The sequence below is a fragment of the Notamacropus eugenii genome, chromosome 5 (genome assembly GCF_028372415.1).
Source record: "Notamacropus eugenii isolate mMacEug1 chromosome 5, mMacEug1.pri_v2, whole genome shotgun sequence".
Lineage (NCBI taxonomy): Eukaryota > Metazoa > Chordata > Mammalia > Diprotodontia > Macropodidae > Notamacropus > Notamacropus eugenii.
The window spans coordinates 229,182,225-229,208,549 of record NC_092876.1 but is presented as its reverse complement, the minus strand read 5'-3'; the positions used below and the strand labels follow the sequence as shown (position 1 = coordinate 229,208,549).

Here is a 26,325-nt window from a genome sequence, read left to right as displayed (position 1 = left end):
TCTCTTCCTCAAAGGCAAAATCAAAATATTTATTTGGATACCAGAAAACCAATTCCAGCATGGTAACAAAGAAGTTTATACACATCACCAATCCAGGGAGCAACAGCATCCCCAAGCCTTCCTTCCTCTAGGCCTCCTTACAAATAAGCTCCCCTAGGTAAAATTCCTCCTCTCACTCATGCCTACTGCTCTGCCTCAGATCTACCTTACTCTCTCCCAGCTGTACCTCACTCTCACTTCCTGCTCCACTCATTCAGCAAACTCCTCCTCCCATGCCATGTGACTCAGGCTCCATCACAGCGATTATCTGGGCCCAAGCTCAAAGCAGGGGTGGGAAAGATCTTCCCATTCCATTAACATTACACACCTCAACAGTGTGAGAAATTTGAATCAAACTTGGGCCCTGAAGTCTCATATGATCTTTATTTTAAGTGGTTTTCTTTACTCTTTTCCAGCTGTCTTCAGCAAATCACTTTTCCTGTTTCCATCATTCTCTTTGTTCTACATGTTAATAATTCTTATAACCCTCAGCAAATTTCTTACATTGTCTCAAGATCTAATAAAATGTCAGCTCGCTGAGGAAATGAAGTGTTTCATTTTTGTCTTTGTGTCTAGTACAAAATGCTGGGTCTAGTGCCTGGCACACAGTAGGTACTTATTGGGTGATTGATTGTTGTTCCAGTCGCCCTGATAATAAGTGAGCCCTACCACAAACAAAGTCCTTTAAAATTTATCTCTGGATTGTACTTTTTTCATCATCAAGGAACATCAGAGTATCACAGAAACTGAAACTATCCTTTAAGATTTCTGTACTTAGAAGGTTGATTCTTTGGTTTGTGTGTGTATCTTAGAGGATCTCCTTCTTTTAGAACCAGTTTATACTTTTTTATGTCTTTGGTATTTGATTGGACTTATTAACTGTATTTAGTATTCAGAACCATATCCTTACCTGCAAGGATTTGTTTGGTTTTTTTCCTCTTCATTTCAGGTCATGGGTCTTAAAATTTGAATGTTTTTTCAAAAAGAATTCAAACCATAGAAAACTGATCTTTTAGAAACCATTTTGGCACACTTTATTTTTCTCAAATCTTAATTTAATTATATTTTCTGAAGGAATGAAATTGTACATCTTTAGCTGAGCATCTTTTGGGATATGGAATTCTTGTTCTATGTTGGTTTAATCTGGTCTGGTGTTTGAAGAAAGGACAGAATCCCACACTCAGGTGATCTGACTTCAGCATTTATTGATGACAGACACATAAAAGTTTACCTATATGTGCCACTTCCACTTCACTGCCAGTACTGTTATTGGATATGGTTTAAGCAGTTTATGTCATAGTCCCAGAAAAGCAGTCCCAGTCAGAATTGCAGGCTGACTCTGAGTAGTCCCAAAATAGTTAGATTTAGCTCTGCTTTATACTCAAGAGGATAAAAGGATCCAGACCCTTGAAAATGATCTAGGGTAAGCTGACCTTAGGTACCTTTGGATGGATACTAATCGTGAACAGGCCAGATAAGGATGAACACAGAGTTTGGGGAAATTACTTTGCCACTCAAGGGTCTGCACTTAAGGACTCATTATTCGTTCTCACTCTTTGGGAAGGGGCCTACTTTGATCAAACTGTGTCATGTGGCAAGATTGAAATCGGTTAATTAAGCATCTTGTTCAGAGATCTTGCAATATAAACTTGCTTAGTAAGTGTCAGCAGATTACATGTGTTTCTTAGCTTTTCCTAAAGTATTCTTTCAGTGCTGTTGAGCTGCTGTTCACTACATGGACTGGTGTTGTCTCCCATCTCCTTCCCATGTACACAGCTAGCCTTCATCTGTTCTCCTGTCTTCATATCTATTACTCAGATAAAATAACTTTTAGGAAGCTTCTGTACAAAAAGTTTCAAGCCATTACTACTTTCGTATCAGGGAATAGAATTAATTTTCTCTGGGTCCATTTAGGATTTCAACATTGTTTGATGATAGTACCCAGAACCCCCAACCTTCTGTGTGTACCTAATTGTGAGTTATAAGATGTTAGATATCACGTAGGGCCCTTTTATCATTTTAAGGGAATCAATGAGTTAGGAAACTAGAAAAGATCTAGAAGTATATAAATACTTGTATCCCCTTACATGACAGAAACAGGGAGTAAATTAATAAGGTGGATGGTCAAAGAAAGAATATTGTTATGTAGATAGGGCAATATATAAATTTTTCAGAGTTCAGGTGATTTTTGTCCAGTCATTTTTTCGAACAGTGTATAAGGCTATCCTGTTTGCCATTGTCGAGAAAGATGCCCTGTTCAAAGTCTCAAGTGGCAAAGGGATTTCCTATAGATGGTGAGGGCCTTTAGATGCTTTTGTTTGTAGATGAGGTGGTACATGGACTTCACTCTAAAGCCTCTGTGGCCACTCAAAAGAAAGATACTATGGGCCTAACATTCAACAAAGGGAAAACTAACTGGGAGGAAGATGGTGGAATTGCCTGTTGCCCTGAGGATACCATGTTGTTGGATAAGCTGTCCTTTGAATTTTCTTGTCAGTACATGTATCTACAGCAAGGCCCAGAATAAGGTAGAAGGAAAAGAGCAGGCAAAATTACATTTGGAAAGTTGTGCAACATAAGGGGTATCAAACAGGAATATATTCTTAGAAAAGGGGAAATGAAGGACTATGTAGCTAGATTCATGAGGGATAACAACCCAAATGCTGTATTGATTACCATGAAATGTAAGATTTTCTAAAGGAAGGCCTTCCAGTCCTTGGGTAGATTTTTGCTTTTGTATCTCTACCTCTTAACCCTGGTCTTTGCAGTATAGCTAGACTTTTAAAAATGTTTGTTGGTTGGTCCTCTTTGGAGCATTTATGGGAGAATGTGAACAAAAATTACTGAGGAGGCATGGATCAGTGGTGTGCTAAACCAGTGGAACAAATCTCATCTAGAAAAAGCAGAAATATTTCTAAAGCATATGCTTACATTCAGGGAACTTAGTGATACTCTATATAAATTAATTTTCATTTATTGGGAGTGTTACTGGGAATTCTTTATGTTTCTATCCCATTGATCCGCTTTACCCTGATCAGTTCAGTAATTCTCTTCTAAGTGACCATTATTTTTGGCATTTTCTTGAAACCAATGACCAGTAATTTCTGTTGTCCTAGCATCTGATGTTTGGTTCAAACTATACATTCAGATGCTTTTGCTGAATTGCTTATGAAGCCTTCAATTTATTTTATTATGTGTTGTGTATGTATGTGTGTTGGACACATGCACATACATGTGTATGGATAGTTTCATAATATCCTGAACATTTTTGCTCTCCAGTAGTCAGAAGTGTAATAGTAGTGGTAGTGGTGTTCGAACTTTTACAGAATTTCTCAAATTTATGGCCCAAGTATAAATGAGCATTCCAGTGGTTTCTTTCTACATTTCAGAATTATGTCTGAGAAACACAAAGTTAGATGTGTAATCGTTTTTTACTACATTATGTAGGAATGAATTCATCATTTTTATCTCTCCATTTCTCATTAAAAGCTTAATGTCAATATTCCTTCCTGACCTATGCCAAAATGAAGCCTCAGCTGCAACTGCAGATTGGGTACATGTTTGAAAAATTCATTGTGCTTCTGTAGGCAGATTAACTTCTAGGAGGTATACGTTTGACCGAACCTTTAGTCATCCAGAAGTAAATCATCTGCGTAACCTTGCCAAAATGCCATTGGTCTACGAGCAAGTTCCTATGGAACCTATTTACACATTTGTCTTTATAAAGCCTGTATATCTTCTTTAAGTGCCACTTTCCTCCCTGGCTCTTGTTCTCCAAAACAGTTACACCTTTGTTAAGGTGAGTTTGCATTTTGAATGTGATTGTGTTGGTATACTTTTTCTAGAGCTAGGTTGGCTCCTTGTTGCATGATCCATTGAATGTTAAAGGGCCTTTTTTTTTTTTAATTGCCTGTTCTTAACCCTTTGACTGGTTCTTCCACATTTGTTGAACTTGTTACTTGAATCATCCATCAACTTGCCTGTGTTCTCAGAACCATTGCATCTTCCTAACATTAAACTAACATTCTGTTAATGTCAAGTTTACAAATAGATTCCATCTAAATTTATAGTTGGATAAAACTTGATCAAGATAGTTTTTTTTTAGTGTTGAAACATGTCCCTAATGTTTGATTGATGGCATATTTCTTCCATACTCTTAAATTAAAGCACTACCTGTAATTTTTTTACATTTCCAATTTGTGATGAATAATTAGGGGTAAATAACACTGAGATGAGCTAAATTGGCCTGTCTTTTCAAATTTTCCAGAAAATCAGCCCTGTTTATGAATGTGATTGATAGTGATAAAACAGCCTGTCCACCTGGTTATCAAATAAGAGGCTATTAGAGTTGGCCAGGACCTTGCCGATTAGATCATCTAATGCAGTCCCTTCATTTTACAGATAAGGACATTGAGACCCTGATATCAACTCTTAATCACTGGCAAAAGTGGAATGGAAGGGACTTTATAGTTGAAAACAATAAATAATTAAAATTCATTCCACTGGATATTGGCACACATTGTATGTTATAATATTCTTGGTAGTAGATTTACTATCTTAATTGTGTTTCATTGATTCTTACCTTGAAATTAGTCTGAATTCCCTGGTGGGGGAAGATGGCTGGAGTTCAAGACTTCTGGGATCTATCAGGTTTTGAACATAAGATACTTGAAAAATTAAACCCTACAAAATAACAACAGTTTTACTCAAGGAGAAGCAAGTTATAAAGTGAGAACCATGAAGCACATGAATTATCAGGGGAGTTCCCAAATAAGTTAAGGACAAATTATCAGGTATAGAGAGTTATGAGCTCAAATTGTTGGCTCAGCAATGACTTTGAGTGTCATGAAAGTTGTTTTTTGGTCGTTCAGTCATGTCTGACTCCACATGAACTAAGCATGAGAGGCACAATATTTTTCAAGCACAGACTGTTTCATACCCTCATTCACATAGCTAGAAGTTGTCATTTAACTGTGATATTGCTAGGTTAGCCTCCTCATAAAACCCTTTAGGTATAGAGAATTATTAGACTGTCCACTCAATGGTTCGCTTTAGTAGTATAACCCAAGGCTCTGAACCAAAACTCTGGGTTATAAATAGACCAGGCTCAGCCATGGTTGCTTTTCACCCAAATCCCTCTTTTTGACTTTTGTCCCCATCCAGAATTTTCCCAGAGGACATGAGAATTGAGTTCGTGCCCAAGTCTCTACATCACAAAGAAAAGGGCACTCGGATCTCATGCAGAAAGTCAGGGTAATAATACATGACATCCACAATGGACTTTTTTTTTTACTCAACAGAAAATCCATTGAATTGCATCCCAGCTCATAAATAAATAAAACTTTTGTTCCCTCTCTGGAGAGTTCCATTTTCCCCAGAGGTTTGTGCAGTCTCCTGGGCTTAGAATACAGCTCTGGGTGGGGTCACTCAAATGGGGAAAGAACTCAGTGGCACTCCTGCCAGATCTACACAGTCGTGGAGCTCTGAGCACCAGGGACTTCTCTTTTGTCCTGGAGGCTTAGTCCAAAAGTTCCTCATGCTTCCCCTGCACGTTATCTGTTGCTCTGATACACTTGTCCCACTATTGCTCTCTAATTCCTGCAGCTCTCCACTTGACTCAGAAACCCCTTGCCCTACCCATCCACTGCCATTTCTGGAGCTCTGTAACCTTTTAGGGGCCTTCTTGGGTTTCCTAATGCAAATGGCTCCTTGAAAGGCTTATGGAGTCCTATGAAGTCTCTCTTCCAGGAACCTGAAATGTGTGTGTTGTATTGGCTTTTATCTGCCTTTTATCTGGTTCTCTCCTTGTGTCTGACCATCTGCATCCCTTTTAATGGCTAAATCCAAGGATGGAACTCAAGTGTTAGCTTCATCAGCTCTTAATAAAGAGAAAGTGCCAAAGACCAAGTGACTTTGTCTTTTATCAAAGAATTAGTCTTGTCAAGGGAATTTATTATTAGCTCCTTAGAGAAACATCTTTAATCCCAGAACAAAGTGGATCATGTGCCCGTAGGGGATTCTTTGCATCTGGTTGTAGACTCTGGACGACTGGAGGGAGAATGATGCTTATTACTGTGGAACTTTTCCCTGTTTCTGTTACCCTAGGGAAATACCCAGAACTGGGGCTACAGATAAGTGTAACTGAAGGCACCATAATATAATTTGTTGTGCAAACATTTTAACTTTCTGCCTATATTGTGTGTTATTTTAATGTATTTAATTTCAGAAAGAGTGATTCTCTACTTTTCTGTTTAGTTGCTCAAAATATAGTTCACACCAAGCATTGAAATTAGTATCTTATTACAACAGAGAAAATGTCTATTATTTTAACGACCTAGAGATTTGATATTCCTGAGATGACTCAGCAGTGCAGTAACTGTTCTTGCCCCATACCAGAAAAATCTGAATATTAAATTTTCAGGATTTCTCATTGCTGAAGTCACCTACTCTATACCTTTTCCAAGTTTCTTATAAGAATTTCAGTAGTTATTTCCTAAATAACCTGTTAACATTAACAGTTATTTCTGTTATATATAAAGATATACTGCTATAAAGATAGTGGTATAAAGAAGTAGTAATATTAAGTTTTTGATTCCCTTAAAGATTAACATGTCTTTAATATCCGATAAGCTATAAAGACTGCAAAGGCTTTGCATATAACTAAACTTTGAGAACACTCTACCTTTATGTATTAGAGGTTTCTCTAAAAACTAGTGACAGCATTGAATTGAAATGTGCATGGGATATACCTTCTGTGCTTCACTTAATTACTCTGATGGGGAGAAGAAGGGTTTAGGGGATTGGACCTGTGATTTCATTGCTATAGGGAATTCTTTACTGATGAAATTCCCTCTGCCTTCCAGGACGCCTCCACTCCCCCTACCCTCCTGAAAAGTGGACTCCACTCATGGAACTACACAGGGCATTGATAGTCCAGCTTTCTGTTTCTCTTTCTTGGTTCTGGCACTTCCAAGGTATCTCCAGCCCTGCCAGTACTGCAGTTCCCCACACCCTTTCCAGCTCCCTGGTGTGGGTTAAATTCTTCCATTAAGACAGAAGCTCCTTGAAGTCCAGGAATGACCACCTTGCTTTTATTTGCATCCCTAATACTTAGAACGGTTCCGTGAGCATTTAATAAATGCCAGATGGCTGATTTAATGTAGGACAGTTGAATACAGCTCAACATCTTCAGTGACATTTAGTCTTTGAGTGTGGCCCTGAGTGCTGGCAGCCATGTTAAGTGACTTGCCCTGGGTCACATGTCAAGCAGATGTAAGAGACAGGAATAAGACCAAACTGGAAGGACCTATGACCTTCATGTGGGCCATTTGTCATGTTTGTCACAGACTTTTTGTATTATCATGAACACATACACATTGGTATGGGATTTTCTAAATTATCAGTAAGACCTTACCTTTGAGTGAATGAGCACTTCTGAATTTTTCTGGAACTTTCTCTAATCACTCCATGTTCACCTTTTTTCTTTTCCCACCACCGTAGTAGTGCTATACAATTACTTCTAGCTCAAAACAGCTCCAGAGCTTAAGGTAGGAGGTAAGAGCCCTGTTGAGAATCAACATTTTCATGTGACTTGAATCAAAATGTGTCTGTGATCACAGGTGATAGGGCCTGATTTGGAAAGACCAATTAAAGCTAAAGATAACTTATTAGAACTGGTGATGAAGTTCTTAATTCACAAGTAGACACTCCCCAGTCCCTCCCCTGACATCAAATTTTGTTTTTTTGTAGTTGTTTATTCTTGCATTAAAATTTGACACATGAAAAATTGCAACATTTTTTTTTAAACTCATGAAATTATATTTATTTATTTTGTCATTTTTTTCAAACAAAGATAAATGTTTTGGTATACCACCTGCACTGCCCTTGTATTGCTGTATGACTGGCCCACTTCAGTTTTTTGGCAGTAACATCCAAGGTGTTAAAAGCTGAGGACAAATTAAATTCAATTAAGTTCCTTATGATAGGGTGTTTCAAAAGCTTAAAATGGCACTAAGATTTTGAGGACACCCTGGGTATATCAGGTACTCTGCTGGCCCAGGCATACAAAAGCACAAACAAATGGCCCATGCTCTGAAGAAGCTTACTTTCTACCAAAAACTATAGCATGAACACAGATTATTGAAGAAAAGCCTCTTGTGTCCTAGGTAGAACCTCTATACCTTTATGAAAGATTTATGAAAAAAGATATGGATAAGAATCATGCAAGATGAGAAGGTGTCGAAAGGTACTTTTTAAGATTGGAGGAAATCAACCGTATTTGAGGAAATAACGAATACAAGATGAGATGGCCCCCCCTCTCCTACTCCTTTGCAAAGGTGGCATGAGTGTGGAACATTGTCAGATTTTATTAATGTATTGGCCCGTTTTGCTGATTTTTTTCCCTCCTTTATTCTTTTAAACAAATCTTTGTTATATAAGATGTATCTCTAGGATGAAGCAAGGGGAAGAATTCAGGGAGAAATTTAGGGGATGCAAAATCAGTGGGCCCAATAATTTACCAATGTAAATGTAAAGGGATCCACCTTTTTTGTGTGTATATGTGTTATGGAAGAAATTCAATCAATTGTTTAAACATTGCACATGTTACTGTAGCCACAATAGTCTGTGACTTGATCAGTATTTCGTGGAATGATTCTGGGCCTTAACAAAAACAATTTTTTTCTCACCTCTTTTATATAGTGTATACCATTAAATGGGTCAATAAATGGTATTATCTTATGTCCCTAATAACTTGTGCCTCTGTAAAACTTAAGTCATTGCACTTTGGTTGCTACTTGTATTTTTACTTTTGAGTTCTTCTAAAATGAAGAAAGAGGTCATGGTTAATGGATACTCACTGTCATAAGTAGAAATCAGTATGACCTGTGCTGCTTTGTAGTCTTTGATTCTGGTTGTATAAGGCCTAATCTTGTTTGCCTTTGTTTCTGCTGTCAAATACAGATTTTCCCCCCATACTGTATTATTGATGATCATCCCCAAGTGATTACAATTTTGATTTTTTATTTTTGAACAGCTTTTTGATTGCAGCTCTTTATCACAATTCCTTGTACCACCTTTTACCTTGGCCTCATACTATATGCTTCGTTAGTTCTTTACCCAGATCACTTGCAGGAAATACTTCCTTTCCCACAGTGATCACCATCTTAATTTATATCAATACCTTACTATTACTACACTGAACCCTCCTTATGACCTGGCTATGTCCCTTTCTTACTTATTCTTTAGCTTAGAAGTACGTTGTCTTACCTCACGTAATTTTTTGTCCCCAAAACCAGTATGGAGTTTCATTTCAGATCTTTACCAGTGTGACCCAGTTGCAAAAGTATAAATGAGTCTGTTGTGTGATAGATTAGCAAGTGTCTAAATACAGTCAAATCATATAGTCAAATCAAATCCTCTTTGGGGATTGGGAGGGGGAAACGGGGTTGGGGGAGAAGGGCAAGGGGGTTGTAACAGGCTAGAAATCCAAGCATGTTGGTTAGACTTGATTTGTATTTGGAGAAATTGCGATTTCAAGCCCTCTTCATAAATGATGCATTCAGGAATGTTTGGTAATCTTCCTCCTTATCAGAATTTCCAGTATCAGGACCAAATTTCCAGTATTAAGACCAAAGTTCCCAAAAGCTGTTGTTCTCTAGATTGCCTTTTTGTTTCCTTTTTTAAGTATAAGAAATGCATTAGCCATTCTCTAGGCTTCTGGCACTATTGTGTCCTTAGTGAATGATCAGATCTTCACCACAGGCTTTCCTATTTCCCTTGCCATTCTCTCAAGTAGCTTCTGATAAAAAACAAGCTTTTTGATAGGCATCTCCAGTGTTGGCTCTAAGGGAAGTGCTCTGACAGTGCACTTAAGGTTTGCCTTTGCCCCTTCAAATCAAGATTGAAGTTTTAAATAAATCATTTCTTTGCTCAGCAGGTAGTGTCAGACATGCAAATACAAGTGAAATCAAATCCTGAAAAAAAAGTCCTATGTGATTAGTTGTGAGGATGAACCTTACAAAAGAGAAGTGAATAGAACTGTTGACATTTTTTCCTCTCCTGACACATACCTTGGTTTAGCTTCTGAGTAAGGCAAAGATATGATGCAGAAAACCATGGTGGATCATGGACTGCTAACAGTCTAAAAAAATAGATTCTTTGAAGTCACTCAAATTTAGCTAAGGCTTTTCAATACACACACACACACATCCATGTCTGTATCTCTCTCTCTCTCTCTCCCTCCTTCTCCCTCACCCCTTTTCTTCCCCTCTCCATATACATACACTTTACAGCTTAGAAAAGAGGGCCTTGCACATATTAGGTCTGCAACAAATATTTGTTGATCCATTAGGCATAGTATTAATATAAAGTGACCAGGTTCACTCGTTGATAAATTTTCTATTTGTGTGTACATATATTTCACATCTCTCAATGCAAAGTTGTAATCTGTTGGACACTTGATAATCTTAGGGAGTTAGTTACCTGGACATTGAGAAGTTAATGGATTTCCTGAGGCAAACTTAAAGTCAAGATAAGATGAAAATGATGATTCATAATCTCCAGTGTACCTTATCAACACCACACCATGGCAGTGACATATACATAATGTGAATTCATATACATTAAAAGGATCCTGATTGTTCTGGGTGCAATGAGACCAGGTCCTTGTCATTCTGGAGGTGGCCATTCTGCAGGGAGAAAGAGGACATCCAGACCAGGAAAAGGGAACTGTAAGAATGAGCTGCATTTACAGCTTTAGGCAGATCAGGGGGAGGGGACAGTCCAAGCACCATACTTTTCTAAGGGTTTTAGATGTGGAGCTAAAAGGAACCTCAGTGGTTTCTGAACCATTTTATCCAACTCATTCATTTTACCCATGAAGAAATTGAGAGGTTAAGTAACTTATCAAAAGTCATACAAATAGTTTCATAGGTAAGATTTGAAACCAGGTCTTCTGACTCCAAAGTCAGTGTGCCACCCAGTTTTTAGGCTTAGATGTCTGGGGAAAGAAGGGGACCCTAAAATCTCCCCCACTTACTCTTTCTTAGAATTCCTTTAAGGCAAGAATTCTTAACCTGAGCTTGTTTTTTTTTTTTAAATATTTTGATAACTATATTTCAACATAACTCATTTCCTTTGTCATCCTATGTATTTTATTTTCTGCATTTAAAAATAGCATTCTGAGGTTTCACCAAATTGTCAATGACAAAAAAGGTTAAGAACTGTTCCTTGGAGAGAGTCAGAGCCTTTTATTTCATAGGTCAGAGATTTCAAATGCAAATCCCTGGCATAATTTAGCACATTGATATATAAATGAGTTGTAGTCAAAATGTAAATGAAGGTAAGTCTGGCACATCTAAGTGTGAGCTATTATTATAAGGAGAAGGAACATGTTAGAAAAGGGTTATATACTGAGTACTCTGCTGATAGGGGATGAGGGGGGGAGTAGCATTATTATTTCCTGCTTCCCTTCCTACCATGATGACCTTTTTTTTTTTAACCTAGATAGATTCATGACTTGGTTCCCTGATGCCTCCTTTTCATTTCTACCTGCCTTACCTTCTCTTTCAAATGATTTCCCCCAACTCATGGGAAAGAAGCACACCCCATGTCAGGAAAGCATTTCATTTCCCTAGTGTTAAACATTTTTTGAGGGTTATATTGCTAAGCACTGTGCAATTACAGTTACAAAATTTACCATTCTTTTCTATCCCAGCCTTTCATGAACGCTTACAGGGTAGTAGGTCTGCTCTTCCTTTGCCCAATTTAAGACTGAATTATCTCAGATCTGAGTCACTGACCAGTGAAGTTGGTTCAGCAAAAAAAGGGAACAGTGTCTCAGTGTTTCCCTAATCCTTCCCACTGACTCTGGAAGACTTTGCCCATCACAGGTGTTAGTTTTTCTTAGGGTCTCTAATTAAGGGCAGCTAGGTGGCATAGTTGATAGAGCACTCAGACTGGAGTTAAGAAAAGACTTATCGCCCTGAGTCCAGATCTGGTCACTTAACCCCATTTGCCTCCAGTTGTAAAATGAACTGGAGAAGGATATGCAAACCACTCCTGTCTGTGCTAAGAAAACCCCAAATGGGCTCATGAAGGGTCAGACACGGCTGAAATGACTAGACAACTAACCAAGCTCTTTTATTAGATAGGAACCTGGCTTTACTATGGAGGTGCCTGTAATGAGATCTCTCTGTTATTGTTCTCCTCCCAAATTTTCTCTTGGATCAAACTATCTGTCCCACTTTGCTGTCCTACTTTACCTCTGTTTCTGGAGATCTTGAGTCTCTAGCCTTGAAAATTGTCCCATCTTTTGATCTGTCCTTTCTCCTTTAGGTATTCGAAAGAGATTTCTGTAGCCATCTGTCTTTCCCCTTTGGCCATAGACAGTTGGGTTTCCTTTTCTCTGGACTCTAGGTGTTCTTAACCTAGGGTACATGAATTTGTTATTTGGGGTTTGTTCTGTTTTTTTTTTAATATTTTGGTATTTCAGTATGTAACCTAGGCTTGCATTGATAATGTAGATTTATACCATATCACCCAAATTCATAGTGATTCTATACTTTGAAACATGGTTAAGAAATGATTCATGTTTATGCCTCCACTTGGGAGGCATCCTACTTCATAGGGGCATAGAGATAATAAGGAATATAGGTCTTCCAAGTTTTTTTTGTTATCATTAAGTTATTTCTGTCTTGTCCAACTCTTCGTGACCCCATTTGGGGTTTTCTTGGCAATGATATGGAAATGGTTTGCCATTTCCTTTGCCAGTTCATTTTACAGATCGGGAAACTGAGACTCAAGAGTCACATTGTTGGTAAGTGAAAGAAGTGGGATTCAAACTGGAGTCCTCTGACTCAAAAGCCAGTGATTTTTACCTGCCTTGTCCCATGGTTCTGCGTACATACACTTATGCAGGAAATACTGTGTGATCAAGTGGAAGGTAAGGAGGGGAACTCTTTAGCAGGATCTTATAAAGTTGATTTTTTCTCCCATCAAAAGTAGGAAGTAATTTATACTTACTGATATTTTTGTAATTCATTTACACTAAAGTCATACCTTAGTGATGCCTTTTGCTGCATAAGACCTTTGTCTCTAAGTAGTAGACCATGAGCTTGAGAACAGAGACCATTTAACTTTTTCCCTGTGCATCAGTAGTCAGAGCAGTAGACCTTTAATAAGTGTTTACTGAATAGCTTTGGTTGAGTGATGTGTTTGGTCCTGGCCTGTACCTGAGACTCCCTACTGAGCCTTTATTTTTTAGGTTTTAAAGAGTAACCCAGAAGGACTGCTTCTGGGACTGACCTATATAAAGATAGCTCCAAGACATGGGGCCTCACAGATTATAGGGTCCCTTATTAAAGGAGGGTTTGTTAGCAAGACATTGGCAATATCTCACAGTGTCCTTGTGGAGAAAAATGGGGAAATGTGAGCTGTGGATGAAAGTGGAGTTAGAGGAATTTGAAACTAGTTGGATCGCCAGATCCTCGACCATATTCTGTTTAACTTTTTAAGCAGTCACTTGTGTGAAGCCATAGGTGGCATAGTGAGCAGAACTGTAGGTGACACAGACCTTTAGAGCTGGGAAGGAAGGCCATATTGGGATGATTGGTTGTTTGATTCGGTCATCCAAATTGATGTCCAAAAAGCTATTTTTAGGCTGGAGCAGTGGACCAGATCTAATTATCCTAAATCAATTAAAGATAAACGTAAAGTACTGCCCTTGAGTTGGGAGAGAGAGGGGGTTCCCTAGAATAGGGGAGGTATAACTGGGTGGTGGAGGTTAGAAGGAATCTAGGTGATTTAATTGATAATCAGCTCCATGTAAGTCAGTAATAGAACATGATAGCCACAAAAAAAGCTAAAGCTTAGGAGATGTGTAATGTCCAGAAAGAGGGAGGTTTCTATTCCCACTCTACTGTACTAGTCAGACCATATATAAAATATAATAATAACAAAAGCCCCAAATTTTAATATCACCCACTGTGTTCTAGACATTCTGCTAAGTGCTTTATAAATGATTTCTCATTTCATATCCTCACAACAACCTCTCAAGGTATCTGCCTTTATTACCTCAATTTTACAGATGAGGAAACTGAGGCCAATGGAAATTTAATGACTTGCCCAGGGTCATGCAGCTAGTAAGTGTGAAGCTGGACTTGAACTCAGGTCTTTCTGACTCCAGGCCCAGAGTTCTATCCACTGTGCCACCAGGCTGCCTGATGTCCTTGCAGATTTTCCAGCAGAGGCTATGTTTAGATGGGATTCCTGTTCAGAGGGGATCCCCTCCAGTCATGAGAGTCTGTAGTTCTGTGAAAGAATCCTAAGGCTTTAGCATTCTTCCAGTTCTGGACCATACAGGTACCTTTCTAATGTCATTTGGAGTTTAGCAAAACAAATACTGGGCTCAGAAGCTTTAAGGTTCTCTCTGTACTTTGTATTTGTGCCAGATGGTTCTGCCTCAGTTGGCTGCTTTGCCCTATAATTTACATAGTGTTCTTCATATGACTGTATTTAACTGTGTCATTAATTTTAACTTTTTCAGAACTTTTCTCATTTGAAAAGTCATTAGGGTTAAATCTCAAACTGTGCCACAAATTTCAGCTAACTAGACACAGTAGCATATGACCCTGGAACAAAATGCATTTGAAAGAAATGAATGTAAAGGCTTCCATAGATCGTTCCTTCTTGTTATCCTCATTCCAGCACTTATTTTTAGCCTCTCCCTCTCTACTGGCTCATTTCCTACAAATAGGCCCATGTCTCCCCTGTTCTAAAAAAACCCTCAATTTGATCCTCCATCCCCACTACCCATCATCACCCTATATCTTTTATGAGCTTTGTAGCTAAATTCCTTGAAAAGACTCTCTACAAGAGGTGCCTGCATTTTCTCTCACCTCCCTGTCTTCTTAACACCTTACAGTCTGCCTCTTGACCTTGTCATTCTACCAAAGCTCCTCTCTCCGAAGTTACAAATGATCTCAATTGCCCAATCCCTTCTCTCAGTCCTCAGTCTCCTTGACTTCTCTGCAGACTAACACTGTTGATTAGCTTCTCCTGCTTGATACTCTGTACTCTTTAGCTTTTTGGGATACCATTCTGCCCTGGTTCTCCTCCTACCTCTCTGACCTTTCCTTTTTCTCCTTTGCTGGATCCTCCGCTGGATCATGCCCTCTAACCATAAGTATCCCTCAGGATTCTATCCTCATCCCTCTTCCCTCCCTCTATACTACTTCACTTGAGGATCTATCTCATCAGCTCTGGTGGATTTAATGACCATCTCTATACTGATGATTCTTAAATCTGTCCCAAACTCTCTGCTGACTACCAATCTTAATCTCCAACTACTTTTCATACATCTCAAACTGGGTGTCCATAGATATGCTAAATATTTCCAAAACAGAACCAATTCTTTCCCCCTAAACCCTCCCCTTTCCCCTTGTTACTTTCCCTATTACTGTAGAGGGCAACTACCATCCTCCCAGTCCTTCAGGCTTACAACCTAGGTGTCATCCTGGACTCCTCAATATCTCTCACCTTCCCACCCCATCTCCCCATTCCAAGCTGTTGCCAAAGCCTATGGATTTCACCTTTGCAACCTCTCTCATATACACGCCCTTCTTTGACACTGTCATCCCTCTAACGCAAGCCTCATCACCTCACACCTCAATTACTACAATAGCTTGCTGGTAGCTCTGTCTGTCTCGTCACACTAATCCATCTTCCATTAAGCAACCAAAGTGATTTTCCTAAAGTGCAGGTTGGACCATGTCACCCCCCTACACTATGGTGGCTTTCACTCACCTTCAAGATCAAATAAATATAAAATGCTCTGTTTGGCATTCAAAGCAAATCCATAACCTATCCCTTCCTTCCTTTCCAGTCTCCTCATACCTTACTTCCCTCCACATACTCTTTGATTCAGTAACACTGGCTTTCCTGGCTATCCCATGAATAAGAGGCTCCATCTCTCAGCTTAGAGCATTTTCTCTGGCTATCCCTCATGCCTGGAATGCTCTCCCTCTTCAATTCTACCTCCTGACTTCCTTTAAAGCCCCAATCAAAATCCCATCTTTTACAGGAAGACTTTCCCAACCCCTCTTAATTGCAGTGTCTTCCCTTTGTTAATTATTTTCTATTTATCCTGTGTAGGATAGCAGTTACTTGGACTTATATGCTCTTTCCTTCAGCAAGGGTTGTGAGAACACAGAACCCCAAAGTGTCTGCGAGAAAGAGTGTGTGTGCATGTAGAGAGAGAGAGATCTTGCAAATGGAGTTTTCTCAACTCTTTGGAACACTAAAATTATTAAGATATTTATGGGATGAGAAATCTGTCCAGGCCAGTAGCTTATAACCTTTCTGTGTGTCACAGAACCCTCTGACAGTCTGGTGAAATCTATGAACCCCTTCTTAGAATAATGTGTTTAAATGCAGAAAGTAAAATACATAGGGTTACAAAGAAAACCAATATAAACCAAAATTAAGGTTTATATTAACCATCTTAGTATACAGACTACCTGAAATGTTTTCTTGAACTACCAAGATCTGTGGATCCCATTTAAGAATTTTGGACCAACTGAATAGAACTTTATTGCTCTCAATTGGGGGAGGTGGCAGAGAGAAAAATGGGGCAGAAATAGTATATAAATGGATGTGTGTATTTATGTCAGTTAAATAACTAGGAGTCCCAATAGAATGTCATATATGCCTTTGTTCTATTAGAAAGTTTTCTAATTAGAGAATTTCATTTTGGTTAGGAATAAAAAGAGGCATTAGGAAAAGATCAGGCCATGCCATAGAGAAAAGTAGCAGATTCTGAAGCCTATAGAAAACATCCGAGAAGAGATCACTGGCTGGTTAATGTGAACTGACTGTCTGATTTCATCTGGCCTCATGGGGAAGTGGAAGAGCATGGGCTTTGGGTTTGAATGTCAGCAGGCCTGAGTTTGGTTCTCATCTCTAAGACTGACCACCCTGGGCAAGTTCCTTCAACACTTGTAGGCCTTGTTTGATTTCCTTATCTGTAAAGTCATGAGTTAGGTTATAGGACTTTTAAGAAGCTGCCTCCAGATTGCTTCCCACTCCACTCCACGCAGATATCAAAATGCTTATCCTAAAGTGCAGGTTGGGCCCATCCACTGCTTTCCCTCTCCCATGCAATCAATGCCAGTAAGCTCCTTGTTAACTCTAGGATCACATGTAAAATTTCGTTTGGCTTTTAAAGCCCTTCATAACCTGGCCCCTTCCTACCATTCCAGTCTTCTACTTTACTTTCCTCCACATGCTGTGTGGTCAAATGATACTGGCCTCTTTGCTGTTTCTCATGAAGGAACCCCATCTCTTATCCCATGCCTTTTCTGTGACTGCATCCCATGCCTGAATGTTCTCCTTCCTCACCTCTATATCCTGGTTTCCATGGCTTCCTTCAAGTCTTAGCTAAAATCCCACCTTCTAGAGGAACCCTCTCCTGGTCCCCCTTAATTTCAGTGCCTTTCCTAATTCTTCATGTATCTTGGTGGTATTTTTTCCTCCTAATTCTACTGTATATCTGTCTTAAATGTCTTTGGTAGTTACTCTTACCATGTCCTCAGCCTTCATCCTTTCTCCCTCTGTGAAACCTGGCACACATTAGCCACCATATAAATAGATGCTTATTCTCTCCCCTCTTCCTCCTGCCCCCAGGAAATTCTTCAGTTACTTATGATTGTAGCTTATTTCTCTTGCAAAATCTATGATAACACAAACAAGACATGTAATCTTTGTGAAAATCCACAAAGTTTTCAATTTCAGAATACACTTTTAAAATTATTTATCTGTCTCTGCCATTTTGGAAACATGACAGAGGGATTCATTAAACATCCAGGAAAAGACATTTTCTGTAATTGCCTCTGCTGAATAGTAATATTCTTTGCCTTTTAGAAGCAAAGAAATGAAGTCTTATCTCAGTTGAGGTTGATGTAGAGACTTCTCAGCTACCATGACTTAAAAGACAGGTCATTCTTCACAGAGATGTTTCACTTTCTTCTGCTGTTTCATTCCAAAGTAAAACTAGCTAATTCAGAATATCCAGGTGAATTGTCTCCACAATTCAGGTCAGTGTACCAGCTTCATTAATTGATGTCCTCACCTGTTTAGAAATGACCAGTAGAATGTACTTACTGATGAAATCAACAATCGTGACAGTTTCCTCCCATTCTTAAATCTTTAGCACAAATCCTAACTCACTAAAGAAAATTCAAGACCAAAATAATCAGCCTCTCCAGTTTTCAGCTTGTTTTAAAAATTAACCTTAGTTCATCCCCTCCCACTCTCATCCCCCCCCCCCGCAAAAGCAGTTCCAAAGCCTGTCACACCATTTGTAACCAAATGAAAACCAAATAATAATCCAGTTATTAAATTTAAAGTTATTGAAATTTAAAATAAAACTCCTGACTTTCTTTGAGTGTGGTGCTTATTCTCGGGTGCCCACCATGGCTTGTGTATGTCCCTTGATATCTGTGTACTCTGAAAAGGGGGAAGTATCTGGCAAAAATATTACCTTTCCTGCTGTCTTTAAGGCTCATATTCATCCAGATATTGTGAATTTTGTTCATACCAACTTAAGAAAAAATAACTGATAACCTTATACTGTCAGTGAATTAGCAGGTCATCAAATCAGTGCTGAATCTTGGGGCACTGGCAGGGCTGTTGCTTGAATTCCTCGTGTTTGGGTTGGGGATACTCACCACTCTGGCCAGGGTGCTTTTGGAAATATGTGCCAAAGGGGTTGCATGTTTGCTTCTACCAAGACTTGGCACCGTTGGCATACAACACAAAAACATTATGCCATCTGCTCTGTACTGGAAGCCTCTGCCCTCCTGGCACTGGTCATGTCAAAAGGTTGTCGAATTGAAGAAGTCCCAAAACTTCCTCTAGTGACTGAAGATAAAGTTGAGGGCTATAAGAAGACCAAGGAAGCAGTTTTGCTGCTTAAGCAGCTGAAGGCATGGAATGACATCAGAAAGGTTTATACTTCTCAGCGTATGAGAACTGATAAGGGTATAAAATGAGAAACCATCGTTGAATCCAGTGTCAGGGACCTTTTATCATCAATAATGAAGACAATGGTATTATCAAGGCCTTTAGAAACATTCCTGATATCACTCTACTTAATGTGAGTAAATTGAACCGTTTGAGACTTGCTCCTGGTGGGCATGTGGGGCATTTCTGTATTTGGACTGAAAGTGCTTTCCACAGGTTGGATGACCTGTATGGTACATGGCAAAGGCCTGCTGCTCTGAAGAGTCACTGTAATCTTCCCATGCAAAGCACAGACTTTACCAGGATTTTGAAAAACCCAGAGATCCAGAGGGCCCTCCATGCACCACGCAAAAAGATTCATAGATGAGTACTCAAGAAGAACCCACTGAAGAACTTGAGAATAATGGTGAAACTGAACCCATATCCCAAGACAATGCGCCAGAATACAATTCTGCACCAGGCCAAGAATCAGAGAAAATAAAAGAGCTGCTGCACTAAAGATTATGGAAACAAAGAAAGGAGTAGAGAAGAAGAAGAAGAAGCTTGTGGGTAATAAGAAGTTTGCAGAAGCAAAGAAGGTTCTAGGGCAAAAGAAACCATCAGGAAAAGAAGCCTCCAGCAATCAAGAAGCCTGTGGAAAAGAAGCCTGCAGCTGAAAAGAAGCCTGCTGCATAATAAACTCAGCATATCAGTTTATCCATTGGGCCACAATCCATTATATCAACCTTTTGAATTTCTAAAGAATAAATATTCAAAGTGGCTTTAGAAGGAAAAAAAAAGAATCACTAGATTGGTTAACCTTTAGAACCATGCCAAATACTCATGAATAAACCTAAACTCAAATGAGCTTCAGTGAGAACTATAGCTGTATGTCACACATTCCTTTATATCTCTCACCTTCTGAGGCAGCTTGGTGGTGCCCTGGATAGGATTCTGGCCCTGGAGTCAGGAAGTCTTAGTTCAAATCTGGCCTCAAATTCTTACTAACTGAGTGACCTTGGGCAAGTCACTTAACCGCTGTTTGCCTCAGTTTCCTCATCTGTAAAATGGACATAATAATGACTACATTGCAAGATTGTTTGAGGATCAAATAATAATATTTGTAAAAAAAGCACTCATCATAATGATGATACATAATTGGAGCTACATTAATACCCTTTCCTTCTATGTATGATTGTATAATTTTTAAGATAATTTTGACCTCTACTTTTTTTGCTACTCTTACAGTTGATTATGAGACGTGTGCTTTTGTGATCAGATATTTTTCCTTTACCATATCAGTCTCTTGGAACATTTCGGCTAATGTCAAAATTAGCGTTGACATTAGTCAGTTTCACATCTTTGCTATTATGCCAGCTACAGTTATAAAGTCCAAGGTTTGGCATCTGTTCAGCCTGGCAAATAAACATAGATAGTCTGCTCATTAACAAGGCTTAGTGGATGTATCACCCACATACTCCACATGGCAATAGTTGCTGGTCTTTAGCAATATTAATTTAGTTATGAGAAAGAGCCAGTTTCTGATGTACTTCCCATTGCTGAACATCAGCCTTGTTATATTCCCACACATCTCCTATAATTGCTTGGTTTTCTCCATCTTTAGACCATAAGTTCTCTTTGAGCAGAGATGACATTTTTCCTTACTCTGTGGTTCCTGTAATGTCTTCAGCTGTGCCATGAACACATGGGGTGCAAAGAGGTTGCTGATGGATTATATGTACCATGATGTAACACCCACCAGTCATCTTAGGGAAACTTCTTTTGGTCTTAGCCAAGAATTTTCTTGCCTTTATTAGAATATATCAGACCTTGAGGTCCTATCATTTCTTTTCTCCCACAGTTTTCTGTGGATGAATAAGTTAAATAAAAACAACCAGCCCTCAGGCTTTTATGGGATTATTTTCTGAAATATACTTTTATCTGAGGAGAAAAGTGTTTCTTTACACTAATTGCTAGGAATACACAAACACAGACTATAAACAATGATTATGTAACTATTATTTTTCCAACTGTCAAAATGAGAATGTGTTAAATAGTACATCTTATAAGGAACTTAGAGAAAACAGAGAATGTAGAAGGTCAGACATGAGCTGCCAAAGAAATGGCAATGCAATTCTGCATTTTCTCTGATGGATTATTCCATGGTCATCCCATTTCCTTCTCTATTTGGAAATAGAAGGTTTTGATCATCGAAGTCCTTCACATACTGTGGTTACTGTTAATATTTTCGTAAACACAGGACTCGTAGGACCTTGTCATCCAAAAATGCAAATTTAAACTTCTTGTATTGGGGACCTCATGAGGATCAGTTGAAGGGAATTACTCACTTTGTAAGGTCTTTTTTGGAGAATAAAAAGGACAAAGGTGTAATCTGGGAGTAACAAGGGCATTTCTAGTGTGACTTACTTGGAAGACATATAGCACCTTCTCTCCTTCCTTTTTCCCCTCCACCACTTGCACAGACTTTGGACAAGAGTAGTAGGTAAAGAAAACATTTAGTAATGAGAGGATGTGGTTAGAAGAGAGAATTTGAAAGATAAATATAGTAGGAATAGGTAATGTCCTGATATTTTACTCAGAAAATAAGGGATGGTTGGCAGGAATTTGAGTTAAGACAGGGATCAGGGGGAGAGAAAGCACGTTCAAAAGTCACATTTTGTTCAGAGGCTGGAGAGAGTAAAACATGAATCTTGGCTTAATCACTAAATACCTAAAAAACCTTAAAATAGCCATCACCACCACAACCCTTTTCTATATACACCCCAGGTAAGGAGCATCTTTATTTTTGAAATCCAGGTGCACACTAAGAAGAGGGAGGGGGGAAACAACACAGTGATCACCCTTCCTTTTAATGAGCATTGCTACTGGAGGGGAAAAAAATTAGCATCACCCTGAATTTTATGTGATGTCAGTTAAATGAAGGTGTTTTATAGCACTTTACAACAAATTAGAATCAAGTAAATTGAAAATAAGCCTAGCAGCTGGAAGAAGTAATCAGGTAAGTGGCCAGTTTTGCTATTTTCGCTTTGAGCTGAATAAGAGAATTTGAATTTCTAATGTCCCGGAGGTACAGGATTCACAACTGGAGAACATAGTTTTTAGGGTGATTGTTTTAAATAACTAACAGTTCAATCTTACCCTCTAGTACCACTTTTCAAAGCCGCTTGGAAAATCAGCAATGCTATGTGTATGCACCCAAGCAAGCATTGTCTATTGGTTTGGGATTGAGCCCTGTTTTGGGATGGAACATCTAGAGCAGAGTGGAAATAGATGGCCCAGAACAAGATAGTAAATCATCAGTATTAACTGAGAGACTGTGATGTAAAGGAACAAAATTCAAATGATGACTTTATGACTGCCCATGAAAACAGCCCAAATCAGAGAAGCCACTAGAACATTTTATTTCTTAAGAAAATGAGTGCTGTGCTCAGCTGCTGCAATTTGCATACAGTCAGAATGCCCAGACTTTAAAAAGCAGATTTTTTCTTTCTTGTGCAGAAAACATGCAGGAAAAGAACTGTTGTTTCTTGGTAGGGGTAGACGTATAAGTGTGTAATTCAGAATACTATGGGGATGGGGAGAGAGAAAAGATTGACTCAGATAATAATAGAAAACAGGACATTCCTCACCGTTGGCTTTGAATAAAAGGTGTTATATTGAAGGGGGACAGTGAGGTGGCACAGTGGATAGAGTGCTGGGCCTGGAGTCAGGAACACTCATCTTTCCAAGTTCAAATTTGACCTCAGACATTTACTAGCTGTGTGACCCTGGGTAAATCACTTAATCCTGTTTGCCTTGGTTTCCTTATCTATAAAATGAGCTGGAGAAGGAAACAGTAAACCATTCCAGTATCTTTGCCAAGAAAACCCCAAATGGGGGAGGGGAGCGGAGCCAAGATGGTGGAGTAGAAAGATGCACATACACATAGCTCTGAACCCACTGCCCATAAAATACCTGTAAAAAAAAAAAAGAACCACGGGCGAATTCTGGAGCAGCAGAAGCCACAGAACGGAGCGGACGAGATTTCTGCTCCAGAAAGCCTGAAAACCTCTCGCAAAAGGTCCCTCACGCCCCGGACCCGGAGCAGAGCCCAGCCCTGCCTCGGCGGCGCAGCGCCGAAAGGAGCAGATCTGACCAGGCTTCAGGGATGGAATCTCCAGCAGCCGCGCGGGTCCCTCCACCCACGGGTGACAAGGGTCAGTGAGAGGGTCTCTTTGGCGGGTCGAGAGGGGAGTGGGGTGCCCCCATAACTCAGGCCCCCTCGGGAGGCAGCAGCGGAGGCAGGAGCAGACCAGGGCTCCCCAAGCAGGCAGGAGCCTGGATCTATTGTTGAAGGTCTCTGCATAAACTCCCTGAGGGAACGGAGCCTGTGAGGTGGCCCTGCCCTGACTTGAGCACCTGAACTTAATCTCACACTAAACAGCAGCCCTGCCCCCGCCCAAAACGCTGAGGCTGGGGAGCAGCATTTGAATCTCAGACCCCAAGTGCTGGCTGGGTGGATCTGGAGGCGAGGTGGGGGTGGAGAAGACACTCAGAAGTCAAGTCACTGGCTGGGAAAATGCCCAGAAAAGGGAAAAAAAATAAAGACTATAGAAGGTTACTTTCTTGGTGAACAGGCATTTCCTCCCTTCCTTTCTGATGAGGAAGAACAATGCTTACCATCAGGGAAAAACGCAGAAGTCAAGGCTTCCGTATCCCAGCCTATTCAATGGTCTCAGGCCATGGAAGAGCTCAAAAAGGATTTTGAAAATCAAGTTAGAGAGGTGAAGGAAAAACTGGGAAGAGAATTGAGTGACATGCAAGCAAAGCATGAAAAACAAGTAAACACCCTGCTAAATGAGACCCAAAAAAATGCTGAAGAAAATAACACCTTGAGAAATAGGCTAACTCAATTGGCAAAAGAGGTTCAAAAAGCCAACGAGGAGAAGAATGCTTTCAAAAGCAGAATTAACCAAATGGAAAAGGAGATTCAAAAGCTCACTGAAGAAAATAGTTCTTTCAAAATTAGAATGGAACAGATGGAGGCTAATGACTTTATGAGAAACCAAGAAATCTCAAAACAAAACCAAAAGAATGAAAAAATGGAAGATAATGTGAAATATCTCATTGGAAAAACAACTGACCTGGAGAATAGATCCAGGAGAGACAATATAAAAATTATGGGCCTACCTGAAAGCCATGATGAGAAAAAGAGCCTAGACATCATCTTTCATGAAATTATCAAGGAAAACTGCTCTGAGATTCTAGAACCAGAGGGCAAAATAAGTATTCAGGGAATCCACAGATCACCGCCTGAAAGAGATCCAAAAAGAGAAACTCCTAGGAACATTGTGGTCAAATTCCAGAGTTCCCAGGTCAAGGAGAAAATATTGCAAGCAGCTAGAAAGAAACAATTTAAGTATTGTGGAAATACAATCAGGATAACACAAGACCTAGCAGCTTCTACATTAAGGGATCTAAGGGCGCATAGAATAGGATATTCCAGAAGTCAAAGGAACTAGGACTAAAACCAAGAATCACCTACCCAGCAAAACTGAGTATAATACTTCAGGGGAAAAATTGGTCTTTCAATGAAATAGAGGACTTTCAAGCATTCTTGATGAAAAGACCAGAGCTGAAAAGAAAATTTGACTTTCAAACACAAGAATGAAGAGAAGCATGAAAAAGTAAACAGCAAAGAGAAGTCATAAGGGACTTATAAAAGTTGAACTGTTTACATTCCTACATGGAAAGACAATATTTGTAACTCTTGAAACTATTCAGTATCTGGGTACTGGGTGGGATTACACACACACACATGCACATGCACACGCACACATACATAGAGACAGAGTGCACAGAGTGAATTGAAGAGGATGGGATCATATCTCAAAAAAATGAAATCAAGCAGTGAGAGAGAAATATATTGGGAGGAGAAAGGGAGAAATGGAATGGGGCAAATTATCTCTCATAAAAGAGGCAAGCAAAAGACTTATTAGTGGAGGGATAAAGAGGGGAGGTGAGAGAAAAACATGAAGTTTACTCTCATCACATTCCACTAAAGGAAGGAATAAAATGCACACTCATTTTGGTATGAAAACCTATCTTACAATACAGGAAAGTGGGGGATAAGGGTATAAGCAGGGTGGGGGGGATGATGGAAGAGAGAGCATGGGGAGGAGGGAGCAATTTGAGGTCAACACTCATGGGGAGGGACAGGATCAAAAGAGAGAACAGAAGTAATGGGGGACAGGATAGGATGGAGGGAAATATAACTAGTTCTTACACAACACTACTATTATGGAAGTCATTTGCAAAACTACACAGATTTGGCCTATATTGAATTGCTTGCCCTCCAAAGGGAAGGGGTGGGGAGGGAGGGAGGAACAGAAGTTGGAACTCAAAGTTTTAGGAACAACTGTCAAGTACTGTTCTTGCCACTAGGAAATAAGAAATAAAGGAAAAGGGGTATAGGATGGAGACAAGGGCAGAGAAGGATGATAGAAGAGAGGGCAGATTGGCAGACAGGGGCAATTAGAACGCCCGGAGTTTTGGGGTGGGGGGAGGGGTCAAAAGGGGAGAAAATTTGGAACCCAAAATTTTGTGAAAATGAATGTTAAAAGTTAAATAAATAAAAAAAAATAAATTAATAAAAAGAAAACCCAAATGGGGTCATGAAGGCATGACTGAATGACAATGTTGAGGAGGAAATGAACATGGAGAACACAGTGGTTATTAGGTTTATTATGGATAAATGGGTTGGATTGAACACACATTTCCCCTTTTTTGGTTTGTTTTTGTTTTTTTTGTGTCTGCGGTTCCCAGACAAAATGTAATAAAGAAGTCAGAATTGACTTGCAGAAAGATCCTGCTTGCGGTATTTTTTTTTTCAGTTGACTTAAAAGCCCAACTTTTTACAGGTTACATTCTACTATTTTAAGCACCACACCTCTTCAGGGCATTATTTCTTCATGTTTGTAGTTGGATCTGAAATTATTTCAGCTTTACTTTAAAAGCACTTAGTTGCAGAATAGGAAGCTTTTTTTATTTTCCTTTTTGAAAAATGAACGATAATCAGTGCCTCTTCTCAAACAGTGGTCTGTTTATCTCATTATAATAATTTAGAATTTATATTTGGTAAAGGCCAAAATGAGACCGCTATCATTGTCTTTTTTATAAATCAGTCAGAAGATGTCCTGCTAGGGGAAAATGGGGAAAAGTTATTTCTTTACTAAGCTATTCCAGTGTATGGTGCACTGTGGCTTTTTCATTTGTGTTTTGAAAAAA

At 39.3% G+C, this 26,325-nt stretch overlaps 1 protein-coding gene and 1 pseudogene across 9 annotated transcripts in view; both read left to right on the top strand.

Moving 5' to 3' along the window:
- STK39 (serine/threonine kinase 39) overlaps window positions 1–26,325 on the top strand; it is a 320,433-nt gene that overhangs the window by 285,835 nt on the left and 8,273 nt on the right. The gene's annotated exons all lie outside the window — the stretch shown is intronic.
- LOC140505822 (large ribosomal subunit protein uL4 pseudogene) lies at window positions 9,505–25,073 on the top strand (annotated as a pseudogene).